The sequence below is a fragment of the Cetorhinus maximus genome, unplaced genomic scaffold (genome assembly GCF_964194155.1).
Source record: "Cetorhinus maximus unplaced genomic scaffold, sCetMax3.hap1.1 HAP1_SCAFFOLD_576, whole genome shotgun sequence".
Lineage (NCBI taxonomy): Eukaryota > Metazoa > Chordata > Chondrichthyes > Lamniformes > Cetorhinidae > Cetorhinus > Cetorhinus maximus.
The window spans coordinates 30417-49617 of NW_027596518.1; positions in this window are offsets into that span (position 1 = coordinate 30417).

Consider the following 19201-nt stretch of genomic DNA (forward strand, 5'->3'; position numbering starts at 1 on the left):
GTTCACAGGGGTCAGTGCTCGGAGCACTGTAGGCAGTGGTGTTCCCATGGGTCAGTGTTAGGTGCACTGAAGACAGTGCTGATCCCCAGGGGTCAGTACTAGGAGCAATATAGACAGTGGTGTTCCCCAGGGGTAAACGCTAGGAGCACTGTAGACAGTGGTGTTACCCAGGGGTCAGTGCTAGGAGCACTGTAGACAGTGGTGTTACCCAGGGGTCAGTGTTAGGAGCACTGCAGACAGTGGTGTTCCCCAGGGGTCAGTGTTAGGAGCACTGTAGACAGTGGTGTTCCCCAGGGTTGTGCGTTAGGAGCACTATAGACAGTGGTGTTCCCAGGGGTCAGTGTTAGGAGCACTGTAGACAGTGGTGTTCCCCAGGTGTCATTGCTAGGAGCGCTGTGGACAGTGGTGTTCCCCAGCGGTAAGCGCTAGGAGCACTGTAGACAGTGGTGTTTCCCATGTGTCAGCGATAGGAGCACTGTAGACAGTGGTGTTCCCCAGGGGTCAGTGCTAGGAGCACTGCAGACCGTCGTGTTCCCCAGCGGAAAGCGCTAGGAGCACTGTAGACAGTGGTGTTCCCCAGGGGTAAGCGCTTAGAGCACTGTAGACAATGGTATTCCCCTGGTATCCGTGTTAGGAGCACTGTAGACTGTGGTGTTCCCCAGGGATCAGCACTGGGAGCTCAGTAGTCAGTGGTGTTCCCAGGGGTCAGTGCTAGGAGCACTGTAGGCAGTGGTGTTCCATAGTGGTCAGTGCTAGGAGCACTGTAGCCAGTGGTGTTCCCCAGGGTTCAGTGCAAGGAGCACTGTAGACAGTGGTGTTCCCCTGGTGACAGTGTTAGGAGCACTGTACACAGTGGTGTTCCCCAGGGGTCAGCGCTAGGAGCTCTGTAGACAGTGGTGTTCCCCAGGGAATAGCACTGGGAGCTCTGTAGACAGTGGTGTTCCCCATGTGTCAGAGCTAGGAGCACTGTAGACAGTGGTATTCCCCAGTGGTCAGTGCTAGCAGCATTGTAGACAGTGGTGTTCCCAGGGGTCAGTGCTAGGAGCACTGTGGACAGTGGTGTTCCCCAGTGGTCAGTGCTAGGAGCACTGCAGACAGTGGTGTTCCGCAGGGGTCAGTGTAAGGAGCACTGTAGACAGCGGTGTTCCCAGGGGTCAGTGCTAGGAGCACTGTAGACAGTGGTTGTCCCAGGGGACAGTGTTAGGAGCACTGTAGACAGTGCTGTTCCCCAGGGATCAGCACTAGGAGCACTGTAGACAGTGGCGTACCCCAGGGTTCAGAGTTACTAACACTGTAGACTGTGGTGTTCACCAGGGGTCAGTTCTAGGAGCTCTGTAAACTGTGGTGTTCCCCAGGGATCAGCACTGGGAGCTCAATAGTCAGTGGTGTTCCCCAGGTGTCACTGCTAGGAGCACTGTAGACAGTGGTATTCCCCAGTGGTCAGTGCTAGGAGCACTGTAGACAGTGGTGTTCCCAGGGGTCAGTGCTAGGAGCACAGTAGGCAGTGGTGTTCCATGGTAGTCAGTGCTAGGAGCACTGTAGACAGTGGTGTTCCCCAGTGGTCAGTGCTAGGAGCACTGTAGACAGTGGTGTTCCACAGGGGTCACTGCTAGGAGCACTGTAGACAGTGGTGTTCCCCAGTGGTAAGCGCTAGGAGCATTGCAGACAGTGGTGTTACACAGGGGTAAGCGCTAGGAGCACTGTAGACAGTGGTGTTCCCCAGGGGTCAGCGCTAGGTCTTCCACATGGGTCAGCGCTAGGAGCACTGTGGACAGTGGTGTTCCCCTGGGGTCAGTGTTAGGAGCACTGTAGACTGTGGTGTTCCCCAGGGGTCAGCGCTAGGAGCTCTGTAGACACTGGTGTTCCACATGGGTCAGCGCTAGGAGCACTGTAGACAGTGGTATTCCCCAGAGGTCAGTGCTAGGAGCACTGTAGACAGTAGTGTTCCCATGGGTCAGTGTTAGGAGCACTATAGACAGTGCTGATACGCAGGCGTCAGTACTAGGAGCAATGTAGACAGTGGTGTTCCCCAGGGGTAATCGCTAGGGGCATTGCAGACAGTGGTGTTCCCCAGGGGTCAGTGCTAGGAGCTCTGTATACAGTGGTGTTCCCCAGGGGTCAGCGCTAAGAGCACTGTAGACAGTGGTGTTCCCCAGGGTAAAGCGCTAGGAGCACTGTAGACAGTGGTGTTCCCCTGGTGACAGTGTTAGGAGCACTGTACACAGTGGTGTTCCCCAGGGGTCAGCGCTAGGAGCACTGTAGACAGTGGTGTTCCCCAGGGGTAAGCGCTTAGAGCACTGTAGACAATGGTATTCCCCTGGTATCCGTGTTAGGAGCACTGTAGACTGTGGTGTTCCCCAGGGATCAGCACTGGGAGCTCAGTAGTCAGTGGTGTTCCCAGGGGTCAGTGCTAGGAGCACTGTAGGCAGTGGTGTTCCATAGTGGTCAGTGCTAGGAGCACTGTAGCCAGTGGTGTTCCCCAGGGTTCAGTGCAAGGAGCACTGTAGACAGTGGTGTTCCCCAGGGTAAAGCGCTAGGAGCACTGTAGACAGTAGTGTTCCCCTGGTGACAGTGTTAGGAGCACTGTACACAGTGGTGTTCCCCAGGGGTCAGCACTGGGAGCTCAGTAGTCAGTGGTGTTCCCAGGGTTCAGTGCAAGGAGCACTGTAGACAGTGGTGTTCCCCAGGGTAAAGCGCTAGGAGCACTGTAGACAGTGGTGTTCCCCTGGTGACAGTGTTAGGAGCACTGTACACAGTGGTGTTCCCCAGGGGTCAGCGCTAGGAGCTCTGTAGACAGTGGTGTTCCCCAGGGAATAGCACTGGGAGCTCTGTAGACAGTGGTGTTCCCCATGTGTCAGAGCTAGGAGCACTGTAGACAGTGGTATTCCCCAGTGGTCAGTGCTAGCAGCATTGTAGACAGTGGTGTTCCCAGGGGTCAGTGCTAGGAGCACTGTGGACAGTGGTGTTCCCCAGTGGTCAGTGCTAGGAGCACTGCAGACAGTGGTGTTCCGCAGGGGTCAGTGTAAGGAGCACTGTAGACAGCGGTGTTCCCAGGGGTCAGTGCTAGGAGCACTGTAGACAGTGGTTGTCCCAGGGGACAGTGTTAGGAGCACTGTAGACAGTGCTGTTCCCCAGGGATCAGCACTAGGAGCACTGTAGACAGTGGCGTACCCCAGGGTTCAGAGTTACTAACACTGTAGACTTTGGTGTTCCCCAGGGATCAGCACTGGGAGCTCAATAGTCAGTGGTGTTCCCCAGGTGTCACTGCTAGGAGCACTGTAGACAGTGGTATTCCACAGTGGTCAGTGCTAGGAGCACTGTAGACAGTGGTGTTCCCAGGGGTCAGTGCTAGGAGCACTGTAGGCAGTGGTGTTCCATGGTGGTCAGTGCTAGGAGCACTGTAGACAGTGGTGTTCCCCAGTGGTCAGTGCTAGGAGCACTGTAGACAGTGGTGTTCCACAGGGGTCACTGCTAGGAGCACTGTAGACAGTGGTGTTCCCCAGTGGTAAGCGCTAGGAGCATTGCAGACAGTGGTGTTACACAGGGGTAAGCGCTAGGAGCACTGTAGACAGTGGTGTTCCCCAGGGGTCAGTGTTAGGAGCACTGTAGACAATGGTGTTCCCCAGGGGTCAGTGTTAGGAGCTCTGTAGGAAGTGGTGTTCCCCAGTGGTAAGCGCTAGGAGCATTGCAGACAGTGGTGTTACACAGGGGTAAGCTCTAGGAGCACTGTAGACAGTGGTGTTCCCCAGGGGTCAGTGTTAGGAGCTCTGTAGACAGTGGTGTACCCAAGGGGTCAGTGCTAGGAGCACTGTAGACAGTGGTGTTCCCCAGGGATCAGCGCTAGGTCTTCCACATGGGTCAGCGCTAGGAGCACTGTGGACAGTGGTGTTCCCCTGGGGTCAGTGTTAGGAGCACTGTAGACTGTGGTGTTACCAAGGGATCAGTGCTTGGAGCACTGTAGACAGTAGTGTTCCCATGGGTCAGTGTTAGGAGCACTATAGACAGTGCTGATACCCAGGCGTCAGTACTAGGAGCAATGTAGACAGTGGTGTTCCCCAGGGGTAAGCGCTAGGGGCATTGCAGACAGTGGTGTTCCCCAGGGGTCAGTGCTAGTAGCTCTGTATACAGTGGTGTTCCCCAGGGGTCAGTGCTAGGAGCTCTGTATACAGTGGTGTTCCCCAGGGGTCAGCGCTAAGAGCACTGTAGACAGTGGTGTTCCCCAGGGTAAAGCGCTAGGAGCACTGTAGACAGTGGTGTTCCCCTGGTGACAGTGTTAGGAGCACTGTAGACAGTGGTGTTCCCCAGGGGTCAGCGCTAGGAGCACTGTAGACAGTGGTGTTCCCCAGGCGTCAGTGTTAGGAGCACTGTAGACGGTGGTGTTCCCCAGGGAATAGCACTGGGAGCTCTGTAGACAGTGGTGTTCCCCATGTGTCAGTGCTAGCAGCATTGTAGACACTGGTGTTTCCCAGGGGTAAGCGCTGGGAGCACTGTGGACAGTGGTGTTCCCCAGTGGTCAGTGCTAGGAGCACTGCAGACAGTGGTGTTCCGCAGGGGTCAGTGTAAGGAGCACTGTAGACAGCGGTGTTCCCAGGGGTCAGTGCTAGGAGCACTGTAGACAGTGGTTGTCCCAGGGGACAGTGTTAGGAGCACTGTAGACAGTGCTGTTCCCCAGGGATCAGCACTAGGAGCACTGTAGACAGTGGCGTACCCCAGGGTTCAGAGTTACTAACACTGTAGACTGTGGTGTTCACCAGGGGTCAGTTCTAGGAGCTCTGTAAACTGTGGTGTTCCCCAGGGATCAGCACTGGGAGCTCAATAGTCAGTGGTGTTCCCCAGGTGTCACTGCTAGGAGCACTGTAGACAGTGGTATTCCCCAGTGGTCAGTGCTAGGAGCACTGTAGACAGTGGTGTTCCCAGGGGTCAGTGCTAGGAGCACAGTAGGCAGTGGTGTTCCATGGTAGTCAGTGCTAGGAGCACTGTAGACAGTGGTGTTCCCCAGTGGTCAGTGCTAGGAGCACTGTAGACAGTGGTGTTCCACAGGGGTCACTGCTAGGAGCACTGTAGACAGTGGTGTTCCCCAGTGGTAAGCGCTAGGAGCATTGCAGACAGTGGTGTTACACAGGGGTAAGCGCTAGGAGCACTGTAGACAGTGGTGTTCCCCAGGGGTCAGCGCTAGGTCTTCCACATGGGTCAGCGCTAGGAGCACTGTGGACAGTGGTGTTCCCCTGGGGTCAGTGTTAGGAGCACTGTAGACTGTGGTGTTCCCCAGGGGTCAGCGCTAGGAGCTCTGTAGACACTGGTGTTCCACATGGGTCAGCGCTAGGAGCACTGTAGACAGTGGTATTCCCCAGAGGTCAGTGCTAGGAGCACTGTAGACAGTAGTGTTCCCATGGGTCAGTGTTAGGAGCACTATAGACAGTGCTGATACGCAGGCGTCAGTACTAGGAGCAATGTAGACAGTGGTGTTCCCCAGGGGTAATCGCTAGGGGCATTGCAGACAGTGGTGTTCCCCAGGGGTCAGTGCTAGGAGCTCTGTATACAGTGGTGTTCCCCAGGGGTCAGCGCTAAGAGCACTGTAGACAGTGGTGTTCCCCAGGGTAAAGCGCTAGGAGCACTGTAGACAGTGGTGTTCCCCTGGTGACAGTGTTAGGAGCACTGTACACAGTGGTGTTCCCCAGGGGTCAGCGCTAGGAGCACTGTAGACAGTGGTGTTCCCCAGGGGTAAGCGCTTAGAGCACTGTAGACAATGGTATTCCCCTGGTATCCGTGTTAGGAGCACTGTAGACTGTGGTGTTCCCCAGGGATCAGCACTGGGAGCTCAGTAGTCAGTGGTGTTCCCAGGGGTCAGTGCTAGGAGCACTGTAGGCAGTGGTGTTCCATAGTGGTCAGTGCTAGGAGCACTGTAGCCAGTGGTGTTCCCCAGGGTTCAGTGCAAGGAGCACTGTAGACAGTGGTGTTCCCCAGGGTAAAGCGCTAGGAGCACTGTAGACAGTAGTGTTCCCCTGGTGACAGTGTTAGGAGCACTGTACACAGTGGTGTTCCCCAGGGGTCAGCACTGGGAGCTCAGTAGTCAGTGGTGTTCCCAGGGTTCAGTGCAAGGAGCACTGTAGACAGTGGTGTTCCCCAGGGTAAAGCGCTAGGAGCACTGTAGACAGTGGTGTTCCCCTGGTGACAGTGTTAGGAGCACTGTACACAGTGGTGTTCCCCAGGGGTCAGCGCTAGGAGCTCTGTAGACAGTGGTGTTCCCCAGGGAATAGCACTGGGAGCTCTGTAGACAGTGGTGTTCCCCATGTGTCAGAGCTAGGAGCACTGTAGACAGTGGTATTCCCCAGTGGTCAGTGCTAGCAGCATTGTAGACAGTGGTGTTCCCAGGGGTCAGTGCTAGGAGCACTGTGGACAGTGGTGTTCCCCAGTGGTCAGTGCTAGGAGCACTGCAGACAGTGGTGTTCCGCAGGGGTCAGTGTAAGGAGCACTGTAGACAGCGGTGTTCCCAGGGGTCAGTGCTAGGAGCACTGTAGACAGTGGTTGTCCCAGGGGACAGTGTTAGGAGCACTGTAGACAGTGCTGTTCCCCAGGGATCAGCACTAGGAGCACTGTAGACAGTGGCGTACCCCAGGGTTCAGAGTTACTAACACTGTAGACTTTGGTGTTCCCCAGGGATCAGCACTGGGAGCTCAATAGTCAGTGGTGTTCCCCAGGTGTCACTGCTAGGAGCACTGTAGACAGTGGTATTCCACAGTGGTCAGTGCTAGGAGCACTGTAGACAGTGGTGTTCCCAGGGGTCAGTGCTAGGAGCACTGTAGGCAGTGGTGTTCCATGGTGGTCAGTGCTAGGAGCACTGTAGACAGTGGTGTTCCCCAGTGGTCAGTGCTAGGAGCACTGTAGACAGTGGTGTTCCACAGGGGTCACTGCTAGGAGCACTGTAGACAGTGGTGTTCCCCAGTGGTAAGCGCTAGGAGCATTGCAGACAGTGGTGTTACACAGGGGTAAGCGCTAGGAGCACTGTAGACAGTGGTGTTCCCCAGGGGTCAGTGTTAGGAGCACTGTAGACAGTGGTGTTCCCCAGGGGTCAGTGTTAGGAGCTCTGTAGGAAGTGGTGTTCCCCAGTGGTAAGCGCTAGGAGCATTGCAGACAGTGGTGTTACACAGGGGTAAGCTCTAGGAGCACTGTAGACAGTGGTGTTCCCCAGGGGTCAGTGTTAGGAGCTCTGTAGACAGTGGTGTACCCAAGGGGTCAGTGCTAGGAGCACTGTAGACAGTGGTGTTCCCCAGGGATCAGCGCTAGGTCTTCCACATGGGTCAGCGCTAGGAGCACTGTGGACAGTGGTGTTCCCCTGGGGTCAGTGTTAGGAGCACTGTAGACTGTGGTGTTACCAAGGGATCAGTGCTAGGAACACTGTAGACAGTGGTATTCCCCAGAGGTCAGTGCTAGGAGCACTGTAGACAGAGGTGTTCCCAGGGGTCAGTGCTTGGAGCACTGTAGACAGTAGTGTTCCCATGGGTCAGTGTTAGGAGCACTATAGACAGTGCTGATACCCAGGCGTCAGTACTAGGAGCAATGTAGACAGTGGTGTTCCCCAGGGGTAAGCGCTAGGGGCATTGCAGACAGTGGTGTTCCCCAGGGGTCAGTGCTAGTAGCTCTGTATACAGTGGTGTTCCCCAGGGGTCAGTGCTAGGAGCTCTGTATACAGTGGTGTTCCCCAGGGGTCAGCGCTAAGAGCACTGTAGACAGTGGTGTTCCCCAGGGTAAAGCGCTAGGAGCACTGTAGACAGTGGTGTTCCCCTGGTGACAGTGTTAGGAGCACTGTAGACAGTGGTGTTCCCCAGGGGTCAGCGCTAGGAGCACTGTAGACAGTGGTGTTCCCCAGGCGTCAGTGTTAGGAGCACTGTAGACGGTGGTGTTCCCCAGGGAATAGCACTGGGAGCTCTGTAGACAGTGGTGTTCCCCATGTGTCAGTGCTAGCAGCATTGTAGACACTGGTGTTTCCCAGGGGTAAGCGCTGGGAGCACTGTGGACAGTGGTGTTCCCCAGTGGTCAGTGCTAGGAGCACTGCAGACAGTGGTGTTCCGCAGGGGTCAGTGTAAGGAGCACTGTAGACAGCGGTGTTCCCAGGGGTCAGTGCTAGGAGCACTGTAGACAGTTGTTGTCCCAGGGGTCAGTATTAGGAGCACTGTAGACAGTGGTGTTCCACAGGTGTCAGTATTAGGAGCACTGTAGACAGTGGTGTTCCGCATACATCAGCATTACGAGCACTGTAGACAGTGCTGTGCCCCAGGGGTCAGTGCTAGGAGCTCTGTAGACAGTGGTGTACTGCAGGTGTCAGCGCTAGGAGCACTGTAGATAGTGGTGTTCCCCAGGGGTTAGTGCTAGGAGCACTGTCGACAGTGGTGTTCCCCAGGGGTCAGTGTTAGGAGCACTGTAGACAGTGTTGTTCCCCAGGGGTCTTTACTAGGAGCACTGTATACAGTGGTGTTCCCCAGGGGTAAGCGCTAGGAGCATTGCAGACAGCGGTGTTACCCAGAGGTAAGTGTTAGGAGCACTGTAGACAGTGGTGTTCCCTAGGGGTCAACGCTAGGAGCTCTGTAGACCGTGGTGTTCCCCAGGGGACAGTGCTAGGAGCACTGTAGAGAGTGGTGATCCCCTGGGGTCAGTGTTAGGAGCACTGTAGACAGTCGTCTACCCCAGCGGCAAGCGCTAGGAGCACTGTAGACAGTGGTGTTCCAAAGGGGTAAGCGCTAGGAGCACTGTAGACAGTGGTGTTCCCCTGGTGACAGTGTTAGGATCACTGTAGACAATGCTGTACCCCAGGGGTCAGTGCTCGGAGCACTGTAGACAGTGGTGTTCCCCAGGCGTCAGTGTTAGGAGCACTGTAGACAGTGGTGTTCCCCAGGGGTGAGCGTTAGGAGCACTGTAGACAGTGGTGTTCCCAGGGGTCAGTTCTAGGAGCACTGTAGACAGTGGTGTCCCAGGGGTCAGTCCTAGGAGAACTGTAGACATTGGTGTTCCCAAGAGTCAGTGTTAGGAGCACTGTAGACTGTGGTATTCCCCAGGGAATAGCACTGGGAGCTCTCTAGACATTGGTGTTCCCCATGTGTCAGCGCTAGCAGCACTGTAGACAGTGGTGTTCCACATGGGTCAGCGCTTGGAGCTCTGTAGACAGTGGTGTTCCCCAGTGGTCAGTGCTAGGAGCACTGTAGACAGTGGTGTTCCACAGGGGTCACTGCTAGGAGCACTGTAGGAAGTGGTGTTCCCCAGTGGTAAGCGCTAGGAGCACTGTAGACAGTGGTGTTACCCAGGGGTCAGTGTTAGGAGCTCTGTAGACAGTGGTGTACCCCAGGGGTCAGGGCTAGGAGCACTGTAGACAGTGGTGTTTCCCTGGGGATCAGTGTTAGGAGCACTGTAGACTGTGGTGTTCCCCAGGGGTCAGCGCTAGGAGCTCTGTAGACAGTGGTGTTCCCCAGGTAATGGCGCTGGGAGCTCTGTAGACAGTGGTATTCCCCATGTGTCAGTGCTAGCAGCACTGTAGACACTGGTGTTCCACATGGGTCAGCGCTAGGAGCACTGTAGACAGTGGTGTTACCAAGGGATCAGTGCTAGGAACACTGTAGACAGTGGTATTCCCCAGAGGTCAGTGCTAGGAGCACTGTAGACAGAGGTGTTCCCAGGGGTCAGTGCTAGGAGCACTGTAGACAGTACTGTTCCCCAGTGGTCAGTGCTAGGAGCACTGTAGACAGTGGTGTTCCCAGGGGTGAGCGCTAGGAGCACTGTAGACAGTGGTGTTCCCAGGGGTCAGTGCTAGGAGCACTGTAGACAGTGGTGTTCCCAAGGGGTTAGCGCTAGGAGCACTGTAGACAGTGGTGTTCCCAGGGGTCAGTGCTAGGAGCACTGTAGACAGTAGTGTTCCCATGGGTCAGTGTTAGGAGCACTATAGACAGTGCTGATCCCCAGGCGTCAGTACTAGGAGCAGTGTAGACAGTGGTGTTCCCCAGGGGTAAGCGCTAGGAGCAGTGTAGACAGTGGTGTTACCCAGGGGTCAGTGTTAGGAGCACTGTAGACAGTGGTGTTCCCCAGGGGTCAGTGCTAGGAGCTCTGTAGACAGTGGTGTTCCCCAGGGGTCAGTGCTAGGAGCTCTGTAGACAGTGGTGTTCCCCAGGGGTCAGTGCTAGGAGCTCTGTAGACAGTGGTGTGCCCCAGGGGTCAGTGCTAGGAGCTCTGTAGACAGTGGTGTGCCCCAGGGGTCAGTGCTAGGAGCTCTGTAGACTGTGGTGTTCCCCAGGGGTCAGCGCTAAGAGCACTGTAGACAGTGGTGTTCCCCTGGTGACAGTGTTAGGAGCAATGTACACAGTGCTGTTCCCTAGGGGTCAGTGTTAGGAGCACTGTAGACTGTGGTGTTCCCCAGGGAATAGCACTGGGAGCTCTGTAGACAGTGGTGTTCCCCATGTGTCAGTGCTAGCAGCTCTGTAGACACTGGTGTTCCCCAGGGGTCAGCGCTAGGAGCACTGTAGACAGTGGTATTCCCCAGTGGTCAGTGCTAGCAGCATTGTAGACAGTGGTGTTCCCAGGGGTCAGTGCTAGGAGCACTGTGGACAGTGGTGTTCCCCAGTGGTCAGTGCTAGGAGCACTGCAGACAGTGGTGTTCCGCAGGGGTCAGTGTAAGGAGCACTGTAGACAGCGGTGTACCCAGGGGTCAGTGCTAGGAGCACTGTAGACAGTGGTTGTCCCAGGGGTCAGTATTAGGAGCACTGTAGACAGTGGTGTTCCACAGGTGTCAGTATTAGGAGCACTGTAGACAGTGGTTTTCCGCATACATCAGCATTACGAGCACTGTAGACAGTGCTGTGCCCCAGGGATCATTGCTTGGTGCTCTGTAGACAGTGGTGTTCCCCAGGGGTCAGTGCTAGGAGCTCTGTAGACAGTGGTGTTCCCCTGGGGTTAGTGCTAGGAGCACTGTCGACAGTGGTGTTCCCCAGGGGTCAGTGTTAGGAGCACTGTATACAGTGGTGTTCCCCAGGGGTAAGCGCTAGGAGCAGTGTAGACAATAGTGTTCCCCAGGGGTAAGTGCTAGGAGCACTGTAGACAGTGGTGTTCCTCAGGGGTCAACGCTAGGAGCTCTGTAGACCGTGGTGTTCCCCAGGGGACAGTGCTAGGAGCTCAGTAGACAGTCGTGTTCCCCAGGGCTCAGTGTTAGGAGCATTGTAGACAGTCGTGTACCCCAGCGGTAAGCGCTAGGAGCACTGTAGACAGTGGTGTTCCAAAGGGGTAAGTGCTAGGAGCACTGTAGACAGTGGTGTTCCCCTGGTGACAGTGTTAGGATCACTGTAGACAATGCTGTACCCCAGGGGTCAGTGCTCGGAGCACTGTAGACAGTGGTGTTCCCCAGGCGTCAGTGTTAGGAGCACTGTAGACAGTGGTGTTCCCCAGGGTTGAGCGTTAGGAGCACTGTAGACAGTGGTGTTCCCAGGGGTCAGTTCTAGGAGCACTGTAGACAGTGGTGTCCCAGGGGTCAGTCCTAGGAGAACTGTAGACAGTGGTGTTCCCATGGGTCAGTGTTAGGAGCACTGTGGACAGTGTTGTTCCCCAGGGAATAGCACTGGGAGCTCTCTAGACATTGGTGTTCCCCATGTGTCAGCGCTAGCAGCACTGTAGACAGTGGTCTTCCACATGGGTAAGCGCTAGGAGCTCTTTAGACACTGTTGTTCACCAGGGGTCATTGCTAGGAGCACTGTAGACAGTGGTATTCCCCAGTGGTCAGTGCTAGGAGCACAGTGGACAGTGGTGTTACCCAGGGGTCAGTGCTAGGAGCACTATAGACAGTGGTGTTCCCACTGGTCAGTGCTAGGAGCACTGTAGACAGTGGTGTTCCCCAGGCGTCAGTATTGGGAGCACTGTAGACAGTGGTGTTCCCCTGGCGTCAGTATTAAGAGCACTGTAGACAGTGCTGTGCCCCAGGGATCATTGCCAGGAGCACTGTAGACATTGGTGTTCCGCAGGGGTCAGTGCTAGGAGCACTGTAGACAGTCGTGTTCCCCAGGGTTAAGCGCTAGGAGCACTGTAGACAGTGGTGTTCCCAGGGGTCAGTGCTAGGAGCACTGTAGACAGTGGTTGTCCCAGGGGTCAGTATTAGGAGCACTGTAGACAGTGGTGTTCCACAGGTGTCAGTATTAGGAGCACTGTAGACAGTGGTGTTCCGCATACATCAGCATTACGAGCACTGTAGACAGTGCTGTGCCCCAGGGATCATTGCTTGGTGCTCTGTAGACAGTGGTGTTCCCCAGGGGTCAGTGCTAGGAGCTCTGTAGACAGTGGTGTACCGCAGGTGTCAGCGCTAGGAGCACTGTAGACAGTGGTGTTCCCCAGGGGTTAGTGCTAGGAGCACTGTCGACAGTGGTGTTCCCCAGGGGTCAGTGTTAGGAGCACTGTAGACAGTGTTGTTCCCCAGGGGTCTTTACTAGGAGCACTGTATACAGTGGTGTTCCCCAGGGGTAAGCGCTAGGAGCATTGCAGACAGCGGTGTTACCCAGAGGTAAGTGTTAGGAGCACTGTAGACAGTGGTGTTCCCTAGGGGTCAACGCTAGGAGCTCTGTAGACCGTGGTGTTCCCCAGGGGACAGTGCTAGGAGCACTGTAGAGAGTGGTGATCCCCTGGGGTCAGTGTTAGGAGCACTGTAGACAGTCGTCTACCCCAGCGGCAAGCGCTAGGAGCACTGTAGACAGTGGTGTTCCCCAGGGGTAAGCGCTAGGAGCACTGTAGACAGTGGTGTTCCCCTGGTGACAGTGTTAGGATCACTGTAGACAATGCTGTACCCCAGGGGTCAGTGCTCGGAGCACTGTAGACAGTGGTGTTCCCCAGGCGTCAGTGTTAGGAGCACTGTAGACAGTGGTGTTCCCCAGGGGTGAGCGTTAGGAGCACTGTAGACAGTGGTGTTCCCAGGGGTCAGTTCTAGGAGCACTGTAGACAGTGGTGTCCCAGGGGTCAGTCCTAGGAGAACTGTAGACATTGGTGTTCCCATGAGTCAGTGTTAGGAGCACTGTAGACTGTGGTGTTCCCCAGGGAATAGCACTGGGAGCTCTCTAGACATTGGTGTTCCCCATGTGTCAGCGCTAGCAGCACTGTAGACAGTGGTGTTCCACATGGGTCAGCGCTTGGAGCTCTGTAGACAGTGGTGTTCCCCAGTGGTCAGTGCTAGGAGCACTGTAGACAGTGGTGTTCCACAGGGGTCACTGCTAGGAGCACTGTAGGAAGTGGTGTTCCCCAGTGGTAAGCGCTAGGAGCACTGTAGACAGTGGTGTTACCCAGGGGTCAGTGTTAGGAGCTCTGTAGACAGTGGTGTACCCCAGGGGTCAGGGCTAGGAGCACTGTAGACAGTGGTGTTTCCCTGGGGATCAGTGTTAGGAGCACTGTAGACTGTGGTGTTCCCCAGGGGTCAGCGCTAGGAGCTCTGTAGACAGTGGTGTTCCCCAGGTAATGGCGCTGGGAGCTCTGTAGACAGTGGTATTCCCCATGTGTCAGTGCTAGCAGCACTGTAGACACTGGTGTTCCACATGGGTCAGCGCTAGGAGCACTGTAGACAGTGGTGTTACCAAGGGATCAGTGCTAGGAACACTGTAGACAGTGGTATTCCCCAGAGGTCAGTGCTAGGAGCACTGTAGACAGAGGTGTTCCCAGGGGTCAGTGCTAGGAGCACTGTAGACAGTACTGTTCCCCAGTGGTCAGTGCTAGGAGCACTGTAGACAGTGGTGTTCCCAGGGGTGAGCGCTAGGAGCACTGTAGACAGTGGTGTTCCCAGGGGTCAGTGCTAGGAGCACTGTAGACAGTGGTGTTCCCAAGGGGTTAGCGCTAGGAGCACTGTAGACAGTGGTGTTCCCAGGGGTCAGTGCTAGGAGCACTGTAGACAGTAGTGTTCCCATGGGTCAGTGTTAGGAGCACTATAGACAGTGCTGATCCCCAGGCGTCAGTACTAGGAGCAGTGTAGACAGTGGTGTTCCCCAGGGGTAAGCGCTAGGAGCAGTGTAGACAGTGGTGTTACCCAGGGGTCAGTGTTAGGAGCACTGTAGACAGTGGTGTTCCCCAGGGGTCAGTGCTAGGAGCTCTGTAGACAGTGGTGTGCCCCAGGGGTCAGTGCTAGGAGCTCTGTAGACAGTGGTGTTCCCCAGGGGTCAGCGCTAAGAGCACTGTAGACAGTGGTGTTCCCCTGGTGACAGTGTTAGGAGCAATGTACACAGTGCTGTTCCCTAGGGGTCAGTGTTAGGAGCACTGTAGACTGTGGTGTTCCCCAGGGAATAGCACTGGGAGCTCTGTAGACAGTGGTGTTCCCCATGTGTCAGTGCTAGCAGCTCTGTAGACACTGGTGTTCCCCAGGGGTCAGCGCTAGGAGCACTGTAGACAGTGGTGTTCCCCAGTGGTCAGTGCTAGCAGCATTGTAGACAGTGGTGTTCCCAGGGGTCAGTGCTAGGAGCACTGTGGACAGTGGTGTTCCCCAGTGGTCAGTGCTAGGAGCACTGCAGACAGTGGTGTTCCGCAGGGGTCAGTGTAAGGAGCACTGTAGACAGCGGTGTTCCCAGGGGTCAGTGCTAGGAGCACCGTAGACAGTGGTTGTCCCAGGGGTCAGTATTAGTAGCACTGTAGACAGTGGTGTTCCACAGGTGTCAGTATTAGGAGCACTGTAGACAGTGGTTTTCCGCATACATCAGCATTACGAGCACTGTAGACAGTGCTGTGCCCCAGGGATCATTGCTTGGTGCTCTGTAGACAGTGGTGTTCCCCAGGGGTCAGTGCTAGGAGCTCTGTAGACAGTGGTGTTCCCCTGGGGTTAGTGCTAGGAGCACTGTCGACAGTGGTGTTCCCCAGGGGTCAGTGTTAGGAGCACTGTATACAGTGGTGTTCCCCAGGGGTAAGCGCTAGGAGCAGTGTAGACAATAGTGTTCCCCAGGGGTAAGTGCTAGGAGCACTGTAGACAGTGGTGTTCCTCAGGGGTCAACGCTAGGAGCTCTGTAGACCGTGGTGTTCCCCAGGGGACAGTGCTAGGAGCTCAGTAGACAGTCGTGTTCCCCAGGGCTCAGTGTTAGGAGCATTGTAGACAGTCGTGTACCCCAGCGGTAAGCGCTAGGAGCACTGTAGACAGTGGTGTTCCAAAGGGGTAAGTGCTAGGAGCACTGTAGACAGTGGTGTTCCCCTGGTGACAGTGTTAGGATCACTGTAGACAATGCTGTACCCCAGGGGTCGGTCCTCGGAGCACTGTAGACAGTGGTGTTCCCCAGGCGTCAGTGTTAGGAGCCCTGTAGACAGTGGTGTTCCCCAGGGTTGAGCGTTAGGAGCACTGTAGACAGTGGTGTTCCCATGGGTCAGTGTTAGGAGCACTGTGGACAGTGGTGTTCCCCAGGGAATAGCACTGGGAGCTCTCTAGACATTGGTGTTCCCCATGTGTCAGCGCTAGCAGCACTGTAGACAGTGGTGTTCCACATGGGTAAGCGCTAGGAGCTCTTTAGACACTGTTGTTCACCAGGGGTCATTGCTAGGAGCACTGTAGACAGTGGTATTCCCCAGTGGTCAGTGCTAGGAGCACAGTGGACAGTGGTGTTCCCAGGGGTCAGTGCTAGGAGCACTATAGACAGTGGTGTTCCCACTGGTCAGTGCTAGGAGCACTGTAGACAGTGGTGTTCCCCAGGCGTCAGTATTGGGAGCACTGTAGACAGTGGTGTTCCCCTGGCGTCAGTATTAAGAGCACTGTAGACAGTGCTGTGCCCCAGGGATCATTGCCAGGAGCACTGTAGACATTGGTGTTCCGCAGGGGTCAGTGCTAGGAGCACTGTAGACAGTCGTGTTCCCCAGGGTTAAGCGCTAGGAGCACTGTAGACAATGGTATTCCCCTGGTGTCAGTGTTAGGAGCACTGTAGACAGTGCTGTTACCCAGGGATCTGCACTAGAAGCACTATAGACAGTGGCGTACCCCAGGATTCAGAGTTACTAGCACTGTAGACTTTGGTGTTCCCCAGGGATCAGCACTGGGAGCTCAGTAGACAGTGGTGTTCCCCAGGTGTCACTGCTAGGAGCACTGTAGACAGTGGTATTCCCCAGTGGTCAGTGCTAGGAGCACTGTAGACAGTGGTGTTCCCAGGGGTCAGTGCTAGGAGCACTGTAGGCAGTGGTGTTCCATAGTGGTCAGTGCTAGGAGCACTGTAGCCAGTGGTGTTCCCCAGTGGTCAGTGCTAGGAGCACTGTAGACAGTGGTGTTCCCCAGGGGTCACTGCTAGGAGCTCTGTAGACAGTGGTATTCCCCAGTGGTCAGTGCTAGGAGCACTGTAGACAGTGGTGTTCCCAGGGGTCAGTGCTAGGAGCACTGTAGGCAGTGGTGTTCCATAGTGGTCAGTGCTAGGAGCACTGTAGACAGTGGTGTTCCCCAGTTTTCAGTGCTAGGAGCACTGTAGACTGTGGTGTTCCCCAGGGGTCACTGCTAGGAGCACAGTAGGAAGTGTTGTTCTCCAGTGCCAAGCACTAGGAGCATTGTAGACAGTGGCGTTACCCAGGGGTAAGCGCTAGGAGCACTGTAGACAGTGGTGTTACCCAGGGGTCAGTGCTAGGAGCACTGTAGACAGTGGTGTTACCCAGGGGTCAGTTCTAGGAGCACTGTACACAGTGGTGTTCCCCTTCGGTCAGTGTTAGGAGCTCTGTAGACAGTGGTGTTCCCCATGGAATGGCACTGGGAGCTCTGTAGACAATGGTGTTCCCCATGTGTCAGTGCTTGCAGCACTGTAGACACTGGTGTTCCACATGGGTCAGCGCTAGGAGCACTGTAGACAGTGGTGTTACCAAGGGGTCAGTGCTAGGAGCACTGTAGACAGTGCTGTTCCCCAGGGGTCAGTGTTAGGAGCACTGTAGACTGTGGTGTTCCCCAGGGGTGAGTGCTAGGTGCTCTGTAGACAGTGGTGTTCCCCAGGGAATGGCACTGGGAGCTCTGTAGACACTCGTGTTCCACATGGGTCAGCGCTAGGAGCACTGTAGACAGTGGTGTTACCCAGGGGTCAGTGCTAGGAACACTGTAGACAGTGGTATTCCCCAATGGTCAGTGCTAGGAGCACTGTAGACAGTACTTTCCCCAGTGGTCAGTGCTTGGAGCACTGTAGACAGTGGTGTTCCCCAGGGGTGAGCGCTAGGAGCACTGCAGACAGTGGTGTTCCCAGGGGTCAGTGTGAGGAGCACTGTAGACAGTGGTGTTCCCAGGGGTCTGCGCTAGGAACAGTGTAGACAGTCGTGTTCCCCAGGGGTAAACGCTAGGAGCATTGCAGACAGTGGTGTTACCCAGGGGTCAGTGTTAGGAGCACTGCAGACAGTGGTGTTCCCCAGGGGTCAGCGCTAGGAGCACTGTAGACAGTGGTGTTCTCCAGGGTTCAGTGCTAGGAGCACTGTAGACAGTCGTGTTCCCCAGCGGTAAGCGCTAGGAGCACTGTAGACACTGGTGTTCCCCTGTTGACAGTGTTAGGAGCACTGGAGACAGTGCTGTTCCCTAGGGGTCAGTGCTAGGAGCACTGTAGACAGTGGTGTTCTCCAGGGTTCAGTGCTAGGAGCACTGTAGGCAGTGGTGTTCCCCAGGGGTAAGCGCTAGGAGCACTGCAGACACTGGTGTTCCCCTGGTGACAGTGTTAGGAGCACTGTAGACAGTGGTGTTCCCCAGGGGTCAGTGCTAGGAGCACTGTAGACAGTGGTGTTCCCCAGGCGTCAGTGTTAGGAGCACTGTAGACAGTGGTGTTCCCCAGGGGTCAGTGCTAGGAGCACTGGAGACAGTGGTATTCCCCAGTGGTCAGTGCCAGGAGCACTGTAGACAGTGGTGTTCCCAGTGGTCAGTGCTAGGAGCACTGTAGACCGTGGTGTTCCCCAGTCGTCAGTGCTAGGAGCACTGCTGACATTGGTGTTCCGCAGGCGTCAGTATTACGAGCACTGTAGACAGCGGTGTTCCCAGTGGTCAGTGCTAGGAGCTCTGTAGACAGTCGTGTTCTCCAAGGGTCAGTTCTAGGAGCTCTGTAGACAGTGGTGTTCCGCAGGGGTCAGCGCTAGGACCACTGTTGACAGTTGTGCTCCCCAGTGGTCAGTGTTAGGAGCACTGTAGACAGTGGTGTTACCCATGGGTCAGTATTTGGAGCACTGTAGACAGTGGTGTTCCCCAGGTGTCAGCGCCAGGAGCACTGTAGACAGTCGTGATCACCATCGGTAAGTGCTAGGAGCACTGTAGAAAGTGGTGTTCCGCAGGGGTAAGCTCTAGCAGCACTGTAGACAGTGGTGTTCCCCTGGTGTCAGTGTTAGGAGCACTGTAGACAGTGCTGTTCCCCAGAGATCAGTGCTAGGAGCACTGTAGACAGAGGTGTTCCCCAGGGGACAGTGTTAGGAGCACTGTAGACAGAGGTGTTCCCCAGGGGTCAGCGCTAGGTGCTCTGTAGACAGTGGTGTTCCCCAGGGAATGGCACTGGGAGCTCTGTAGACAGTGGTGTTCCCCATGTGTCAGCGCTAGCAGCACTGTAGACACTGGTGTTCCACATGGGTCAGCGCCAGGAGCACTGTAGACAGTGGTGTTACCCAGGGGTCAGTGCTAGGAACACTGTAGACAGTGGTATTCCCCAATGGTCAGTGCTAGGAGCACTGTAGACAGTACTGTTCCCCAGTGGTCAGTGCTTGGAGCACTGTAGACAGTGGTGTTCCCCAGGGGTGAGCGCTAGGAGCACTGTTGACAGTGGTGTTACCCAGGGGTCAGTGCTAGGAACACTGTAGACAGTGGTATTCCCCAATGGTCAGTGCTAGGAGCACTGTAGACAGTGGTGTTCCCAGGGGTCAGTGCTAGGAGCACTGTAGACAGTACTGTTCCCCAGTGGTCAGTGTTAGGAGCACTGCAGACAGTGGTGTTCCCAGGGGTCAGTGTGAGGAGCACTGTAGACAGTGATGTTCCCAGGGGTCAGTGCTAGGAGCACTGCAGACAGTGGTGTTCCCAGGGGTCAGTGTGAGGAGCACTGTAGACAGTGATGTTCCCAGGGGTCAGTGTGAGGAGCACTGTAGACAGTGATGTTCCCAGGGGTCAGTGCTAGGAGCACTGCAGACAGTGGTGTTCCCAGGGGTCAGTGTGAGGAGCACTGTAGACAGTGATGTTCCCAGGGGTCAGTGTGAGGAGCACTGTAGGCAGTGATGTTCCCAGGGGTCAGTGCTAGGAGCACTGTAGACA